The sequence below is a fragment of the Littorina saxatilis genome, linkage group LG4 (genome assembly GCF_037325665.1).
Source record: "Littorina saxatilis isolate snail1 linkage group LG4, US_GU_Lsax_2.0, whole genome shotgun sequence".
NCBI lineage: Eukaryota > Metazoa > Mollusca > Gastropoda > Littorinimorpha > Littorinidae > Littorina > Littorina saxatilis.
Genome location: NC_090248.1, coordinates 35,899,153 through 35,908,883, shown reverse-complemented (window position 1 = coordinate 35,908,883; position 9,731 = coordinate 35,899,153).

The window sequence follows — 9,731 nt, the reverse complement described above, 5'->3', positions numbered from 1 at the left end:
AAAAGTTGTATGTTTCTGGTAACATGGCTACAAAAAATAGGGTAGGTAGGTAGGGATTTTTTTTTGTTTTTTGTTTGTTTTTGTCTTTGTGGTCAGGGTAGAAAATACAGTGACGCAAAGAGACTGGACTTACTATACAAAGAGAAAGACAACACATTACAAAACAAATGAGACAAATGGGATGCGGGGTTATCCCCCTTGTGTCGTCTGCCGTCTGTTACTTTCGTTTTGACGCTTTTTTTAAAAAAATTTAAATTTTTTTTTTTACAAATGCAATAAAAAAAAAAGTCCAGGGTCGGCGGGAAAAAAACTAGGTAGGGTCGGGTGACCAGAAACATACAACTTTTTTTTTTGGCCTTGACATTAATTTGCACAAGCCAGACATAGATTTCGGAATGAATGAGCCTAGTCCGATAGGATAAAGACAACTTCTTTTAGACCTGTGCAGGCCTGCATGAATGTTGTCTTCTGTGAATAGAACTAATAGAGTCGATTCTGCTGGGCATTTATGACTAGAGAATGTAACAAGGGAGATAATCTCTCTCTCCCTCTCCCGCTCTCGCTCTCTCTCTCTCTCTCTCTCTCTCTCTCTCTCTCTCTGGGTTTTTTAAATTTCCGATTAATTTTTTTTTAACCGTTTTACCAAAAGTATTGTTCTGATTGATTTTTTCCCCGTTACAACCAAATCACTCTCCTTAACATAATCTCAAAATGTCAACAAAGAACTCTTAAAAAAAGACAAGAGAGACAACCAGTGAGATAAAAGGCATCTAAAAGAAGACACAGAAACGCATAGTTGGAAGGGAAGAGAAGACGTTGGTGTGTGTAGACACAACGGTTGCTGCAAACAGACTGAAGGCGAGCGATAAACTAATGTTGAAAACAGCAACATGGCTGATAGCAATCGAGAAATGGCGGAAAAGCGTCTTGGTTTTGTCGCCCAGCAAAACAAGCAAAACATCACTCAGGAGCTCTTCAAACTTCACAGCAAACATAGCATGCCTGATGTTTCACCTTGCCAGCATTCCGCGAATGTTGAAACTCTTTTTGTCGGTCCCTGTCTGGCTGGTTGTTTGGCTGTCCGTCCGTCCGTCCGTCGTATGTCTGTCTTTTCTGTCTGTCTGTCTGTCTTTTCTGTCTGTCTGTCTGTCTGTCTGTCTGTCTGTCTGTCTGTCTGTCTGTCTTTTCTGTCTGTCTGTCTGTCTGTCAGTCTGTCTGTTTGTCTGTCTAGTTTGTCTGTCTATCTGTCTGTCTGTCTGTCCGTCCATCCGTCCGTCCGTCCGTCCGCATGTCTGTCTGTCTGTCTGTCACTCTCTGAGATGAAAGGTTGAAAGACAAGATGCAATGCCTTGAAACATTTATTCATGCAGTTATTGAGGGGACTTGCAGCATTGTCTTCAACTTTGAAAAATAGGTGTGTTCTGTTTAACGTGTTTGAACACATTAACATTTGAGGATGAAAGTCGCTTGTTCATTTCAATGCTTGTTATTCTCTCAGGTGCCAGGAGAAAAGGTTCCGTACAACTCTCGCTTACTCTATAACACGTGTCGTATGCACAAAGAGCGATTACTTCCCTTTGGTTATTTGATGTGTTTGAACACATTTTACAATTCCACAGCACAACATCCCTGAACTAGGCTTACAGTAACATTAAGAGAGCAGTTTGAAGAATGATTTAAAAGGGATGTTGCCGGTGTCACGAACTGAAAACTCTGCCTGAGCAATCCTTCTCAATGCGGTCAATGCGCATGCACTAACATGGGGAGATTAATCAAGTCGTGAACAACCTAACCCTAACCCTAACCCTAATCCTAACCCTAACCCTAACCCATGGTTCGTTCGGTCAAAGGGTCGCATTTTTTAAGTCCAAGATTGGCGCATGCGCATTGACCGCAATGAGAAGGATTAATTGTTCAGCAGAGGTTTCAGTTCGTGACACCGGCCTATGTATGTGTCTTTTTTGAGGCAGATTCAGCATTTATCTAATTCTCTGTTTTGTTCTCGCCCTGCTTTTTGTAAGGCGTATCACAGTAAAATGTAGGAGGTTCCTTAAAATTCGGATTGTTTTACAATCGGTACATGTACTTTAAATCTTGTTAAAAAAATCTGAAACTCTTTCAAAAATATAAAAATCTTGTCCAGGTTTACGTCCCGAAGAGAAGGCGGCTACTTTCTTTAAAGCGGTACAAAAGAGAAATGTAGACTTTTGTTTTTGGCGTGTGTGTTTTTTTTTGTTTTTTTTTTTGCAGCGAAAGGCGTGGCTGGTGATACAAAGACATTTAGATACTTCAGAACGATACAGAAGAAAACTGTTTCAAAAAGATACGCTCCCGTCTCGTATATATGCGGCCATGAACCCCAACACAGGTCTTTTCGTACCTTTTATATAGGTGATGGGCATCATTCCACTGAAACAAATACCAAAAACCAAAAGACTTCGTAAGGGAAGCTCTTTGCTTGGATCTTATCCCATACAGCCCTAAAAGTCCAACAAATGGTGTACTTGCCTTTGGCTAGTGATTCTGTAAATTTACTAGCCAGAGAGCAAACTTTACCAGCCAAGACAACAATTTGTTTCAGCAACTTTACTCGCATTTGGCGAGTAGATGAACATTTCTACTCGCCAGTTACATGTTTCTAATCGCCATGGCGAGTAAAATACTCGCTACTTTCAGGCCTGCCATTTAAAAGCCAGGGCGGATCTGAGATAAGGGAACTGTTTTCACGGGAAGGTCTGTGCCTTTAATAGCTTTTTTATGACGAAAGGCGTAGGTGTTGATAAGTCTTCTCAAAACTCGCGACTCAACACCGACGGTAAAAAAACTGAGTGTATCAAACAGCACGTCTAATAACTATTTTGCTCGCGCGGCGCGTCCAGAGATTAGGCAGGAGAGAGGAGTTTACCTGACATCAAAAGCAGCTCGCTTCTCATTGTTCCATTTATCCTGTCAGGTAATCACAACGGGGATTCCATTTATCCCAGCAGATAATCACCGGCGGATGAAAGGTGAAAGTTTACAAACGCTCAGCCATACACCTCTCATATTAGCACCCTTTGCTTCTTTGCACAGTCCTGCTTCGACTCTGAGGGCCTGCTATTGCTAGAAACTTTGCTTCTTTGAATAGTCTGCTTGGAATCTGAGCGAACTATTGCTAGAATCTTTGCTTTTTTGAATAGTTTCTTTTGCTAGAATCTTATGGCCTGCAATTGCTCAAACTAATTCAATGAGAGAGCACAATGTTTTAGTTTCAAATCCCTGGCAATATCTCCGATTGCTCTGATTTGACCACCTGAACTTTCTTCTATTCGACAACTGTGACAAAAATCAAATCTCCAACAGAGCACGGGGAAGATCAGCTAACCAACAGCAGTAGTCTCTGTTAAAGGCTCACTCCTTCTCGTGTAACCTTCTTCTTCTTCTCCTTCTTCTGCGTTCGTGGGCTGAAACTCCCACGTACACTCGTGTTTTTGCACGAGTGGAATTTTACGTGTATGACCGTTTTTACCCCGCCATTAAGGCAGCCATACGCCGCTTTCGGAGGAAGCATGTTGGGTATTTTTGTGTTTATATAACCCACCGAACTCTGACATGGATTACAGGATCTTTTCCGTGCGCACTTGGTCTTGTGCTTGCGTGTACACACGGCGAAGGGGGATAAGCCACTAGCTGGTATGCACATTATAAGTTGACCTGGGAGATCAGAAAAATCTCCACTCTTAACCCACCAGGCGGCAGCGACCGGGATTCGAACTCACGACCTTCCGATTAGGAGGCCGACGCCTTACCACCACGCCACTGCGCCCACGGGGAAGATCAACTAACCAACAGCCGTAGTCTCTGTGAAAGGCTCACTCCTTCTCGTGTAACCGACATGTATATGCACACATACCAAACACAAGCAGCCTGACTGTGCAGGGTGGATCTTTAAAATGTATTTTTGTCTTTAATGGACAGTTTTCGGATTTTGTGATGCTTTAAACACGCCGATTCAACACTTGAGTGTTGAACATTGAAGTAAATGATGTCCTCTTACACAAGCAGTATGAAATAGGACTACTGTTCTGGTATAATAAACGATCGGGACTAAACCTCATTAACAGTTGTGCGTTCAAAAGGGAGGAAAAAGAGAAAGGAAAACAGAAAGTGCAACCCCCCAAAACACCTTCTTCACGACTCCTCGCAATCCGCGATAACAGTCTTAGCTTGTCGATCAAACCGCAAAATCACCGACAGAGTCTATTCTGGATTCCTCAGGCTCCGAGGAAGAGTCAATTGAGCAAGGCGGGGTTGCTCTTTGATAAATTAGCAATAACTACACTCTTCATACACAGGGATTTGAAACCCCCAACACCTCTGGATAGCGATGTCGGAATTTCCAGCCTCGGCTAAAGATTGCGATTAGGGATGCGCCGCTAAAAACCGTGCACATTGGCTTTGCTAGGTTGTGGGAAAGTTGGGAACAGATTGTCTCTGTGTATAATAATGTTGACATAGGTTTCTTTTATTCTTTGATTTTTTTTTCCACACATTTTTTGTTCTGGTCCAGTTCAAATTATTCCATCGTTACGGAGAAAACAACGAAGACGACGACGACAGCTATAACAATAACTCTACAGCTTTTGGAGAAAGGGAGCAGGAGTATCACACACACACACACACACACACACACACACACACACACACACACACACACACACACACACACACACACACACAAAACAAACACACACACACACACAACAAACACACACACACACACACACACACACACACACACACAATTGCGCATTGAGAGTACCTGACTCAACCAAGCCTCACAAAATTGTAGAAGAGAAAACATTTCTCTTTCAAGCACAATATTGACACTTACAGCGATGGCGAAAATTAACATTTTCATACTCTCGCGCAATTAAAATTTCCATAAGCACGGCGCCAATATTAGACCTGGTCGTCTGTTTGAATGTGTGTTCGACTGTCTCTTTTTGTCCGCAGCGATATTGTCAATATGCCTTTCTCTTTTCAACAAAGCCGTGAATATACACCGACCGCCGCTAAAAACGGGACAGTCAACAACCCAAAATACACGAGACAGACAAAACTGACAGTCTCGGCTAAGTTATGGACGAAACTGACATCTCTGCCAGTCTCAGTAAAGCTAAGCAAAACTGACATCCCGGTGGAGTTATTATGGACGAAACTGACATCACTGCTAGTCTCGGCAGACCTGAACCTATATCCCATCTGACACAATGCAAACGATTGGCGCTACGCCGTTTCTTCATTGGAATTCCGAGACCTGAATGTTAACAATTGTTTCTGCGACGTATGTTGCTACAGTGTCCGGTGTTGCCAAAAAGGAGAGATGCATCCCACTGGGAGGTCTAGGGGCAGTGTAGATCGGCACTGCTTTTAGCTCTCCCTCTGAAAATAGTATATTGATTCCACCCAAAATAAGAAAGTTTTTTTCCATTGGCTAAGGTATAACCATATGGATATATAGGATTTCCTTAAAATATCTATCGATTCCATTGGTTCAGGAATATGAATTCCCGAAATAACTGACGAGGCGTCTATTTTGGTTTGTACCGACGATTCACAGAGACTTTTTTTAAACGCTCTAAAATGTTGTTTTTCTATGGAAGGAGGGGGATTGGGAGCGTGTGTGTTTATATGACGGTTTAACGGGAGGTGATATCTTTAATACTAATCTGAAAAGAAGTCGCGGAAAGCAAAATCAATACATTTAGTGAATCTGTCAATTGGCCTTACAGCATGAAACTGAAAACGCTGCATTTTTTTCACAAAGACTTTACTAAGTCCTGGACTAGCCAAAACACTTCGGCCGAGACTGCGCTGACTCAGTGGTGTTGTTGAAAGAAGCCAATTGAACCTAATTTACATAAAACGTATTTACTTGATTTTGGGGCACATTTTAAATTCAAGCGCAACATACTTGTATATTTTTTCGATTCATGAAATTATAAACAATGAAATAAAATCACTTTTGAATCTGTAATTGAAATTGTAATTGCAAGCCTAATTCAAATTCACAATTAGTTCATTAATTTGTAAGGATCCAAGCTTAAAAGCAATCCAATATTCCGGATGCGTTTGATATAAAACGCGGTCGCCTCAGTGCCGCCTTAAAATTTGAAGAAAGGACATGGCATCATCATCTTCTTTTATTCAACCAGAAATAAAAAAATAAATGTCAGGAGATATCATCTAAAGGACTTCACTTGTAAAATTTCGCCAATATCTGTGCGCACAGCAGTTTTCTGTGGATCACTCTACACACACGCGCGCGCGCGCGCACACACACACACACACACACACACACACACACACACACACACACACACACACACACACACACACACACACACACACACACACACACACACACACACACAAATTAGAAATAGGCCACCATGGCCATCGTATTTTTGTGTGTGCAGGGAAAATTACACCAGTTATCTGACGGTTGCACGGGATCTTAAAGCACAAATCTCTCATGAATTATTCGTCCGCGTCAATACGACAACTGGAACCTTGGGCACAAGGACGTAGACAGAGCACTCGACTGCCTCTGAAGGGGTCAAGAATGTGTGTGTTACCACGCTAACGATGCAAACTCAAATAGAAAAGGTGTTAAACGGGTTAGAATAACAGCCGCCGTCTTCTCTTAATAGTTTCAATGTGATTGGGGTTGTCTTAAAGTCACGGTCCTTCCTGTATAAACAATTTGGGTCACCATCTCAGATCTGCATTGGCTGTTACCTTGGATACGACAATCTCTTCCCTTGGACACATACCCAAAATCAGTGGCTTTCTGTGCAGGATGGTCATTTTTACATTTAGTCAAGTTTTGACTAAATGTTTTAACATAGAGGGGGAATCTTATTCCTTGTCGGTTCCTGATTCCAAAAACATATAGATATGATATGTTTGGATTAAAAACACGCTCAGAAATTAATATGTAAGCGCCTAGGGCTATATCTAGATTAGGCGCAAAAAAAATGATCACAATAATAATAATAATAATGTGTGTGTGTGTGTGTGTGTGTGTGTGTGTGTGTGTGTGTGTGTCTGTCTGTGCGTGTGTGTGTGTAGAGCGATTCAGACCAAACTACTGGACCGATCTTTATGAAATTTGACATGAGAGTTCCTGGAAATGATATCCCCGGACGTTTTTTTCTTTTTTTTGATAAGTACTTTTGATAACGTCATATCCGGCTTTTTGTAAAAGTTGAGGCAGCGCTGCCACACCCTCATTTTTCAATCAAATTGATTGAAATTTTGGCCAAGCAATCTTCGACAAAGGCCAAACTTCGGTATTGCATTTCAGCTTGGTGGCTTAAAAATTAATTTATGACTTTGGTCATTAAAAATCTGAACATTGTTAAAAAAAATATTGTTTTTATAAAACGATCCAAATTTACGTTAATCTTATTCTTCATCATTTTCTGATTCCAAAAACATATAAATATGTTATATTCGGATTAAAAACAGGCTCTGAAATTTAAAAATATAAAAATTATGATTAAAATTAAATTTCCGAAATCGTTTTAAAAACTATTTAGTCTTATTCCTTGTCGGTTCCTGATTCCAAAAACATATAGATATGATATGTTTGGATTAAAAACACGCTCAGAAAGTTAAAACGAAGAGAGGTACAGTAAAGCGTGCTATGAAGCACAGCGCAACCGCTACCGCGCCAAACAGGCTCGTCACTTTCACTGCCTTTTGCACTAGCGGCGGACTACGTTCAGTTTCATTCTGTGAGTTCCACAGCTTGACTAAATGTAGTAATTTCGCCTTACGCGACTTGTTATAATTTACTTTTGTAAATTGTTTAATTAATTGTTTAAACATCTTCACTGGAAGCAGCCAGTCAGTTGATTTGTTGGTATATTTTTAAATGGAGGGGTGACCTTATCCCATGCAAAATCCTGACATATCGAAGATGGTGACCCAAATCGTTTACACTGGGAGAACGGTGCCTCTAATTTGAGAGTCTAGTCATGCATCTGCCTGTGCTGAAGGAAGCTCATTTTCATTCAGAAACAACATAACTGAGAATGCATGTATTAAAACAGGAAACGTGCAATGTTTATACATGTGACAGTGTTTAACAAGAAGCCCTGGACACACGCTCAAGCTATCGTTTTTGCTGTGAGAGAAAGTTGTGGCAGTTGCAACTGTATCAAGGCTATAATCAAAACACTGGAAGGCCATTCTGATAATCATCGGTCCACGGCTATTGCCAGTTTCTCTCTGACAGCATGCTGAATTATTGCGCGAATCTATCAAAACAAGAATACAGAGTTATCTCCCATATGTTTTTCGCGAGCACTGATCTAGATTTGAGATCAGTGTTCGCGAGACGAAAATGACTGCAGATGGGCCGACTTCGACAGTGATCTCCGTTCTGTTCTTCACAGTTATGCTAAAGACATCGTTCTAAGGTCAAAACATGTCGAAATTTTGAGACTGCTGTCGGAAGGAGACCGTGATATATGGTTGCATCACTCTAAACTGGTTACAGAAAAAATCGTCTGCTCCGGCGCGCACCGAAGCCAACGTTGATTATCACGTGACACTTTAGAGTTGTTTGCACAGTCAATACATCCGCGAAAGGTAGCTCGCTTGAAACTGTCTTACATATCAATTCCTTTGTACTTTAAAAATTACACAACACCATGAAAAATCATTATCGACGATCGCGATTCTGCTTATATCCATAACACATTACGAAAAGATCTAAATATGTAAAAAATCGATTTCTTACCCACAGAAAGAAAACCAAGGCATCCTGTCAGGGATAGAATGAGACCCGAAGGGAAGTAACTCATTTTTGACCTGAGTTCAGGATGATTGGAAGGCAACATCAGTAAATAGAAGGAGTCTGAAGACGAGAGAAAGCTGTCAAAGTTTTTTTTCAGCAATGGAAGTGATTCGATGTGAAACAAGAAGGGCAAAGCCCATACGACTCACATGCTTGACCTTGAACTTTACATGACCTTGACCTTCAGCTACACCTAGCAATGACATCATACACTAAGAACTGCTTTACACATTTTTCCTACCAAAATACATGTGACCTTGACCCAAGGTCAAGGTCATCCAAGGTCATGCAAAACAAAGCTGTTAATTCAAGACATAGGAAGTACAATGGTGCTTATTGGCTCTTTCTACCATGAGATATGGTCACTTTTAGTGGTTCACTACCTTATTTTGGTCACATTTCATAAGGGTCAAAGTGACCTTGACCTTGATCATATGTGACCAAATGTGTCTCATGATGAAAGCATAACATGTGCCCCACAACATTTTTAAGTTTGAAACAGTTATCTTTCATAGTTCAGGGTCAAGGTCACTTCAAAATATGTATACAATCCAACTTTGAAGAGCTCCTGTGACCTTGAAGCAAGGTAAACCAAACTGGTATCAAAAGATGGGGCTTACTTTGCCCTATATATCATATATAGGTGAGGTATTAAATCTCAAAAACTTCAGAGAAAATGTGAAAAATAGCTGTTTTTTAGACAACATTTATGGCCCCTGCGACCTTGACCTTGAAGCAAGGTCAAGATGCTATGTATGTTTTTTGGGGCCTTGTCATCATACACCATCTTGCCAAATTTGGTACTGATAGACTGAATAGTGTCCAAGAAATATCCAACGTTAAAGTTTTCCGGACGGACGGACGGACGGACGGACGGACG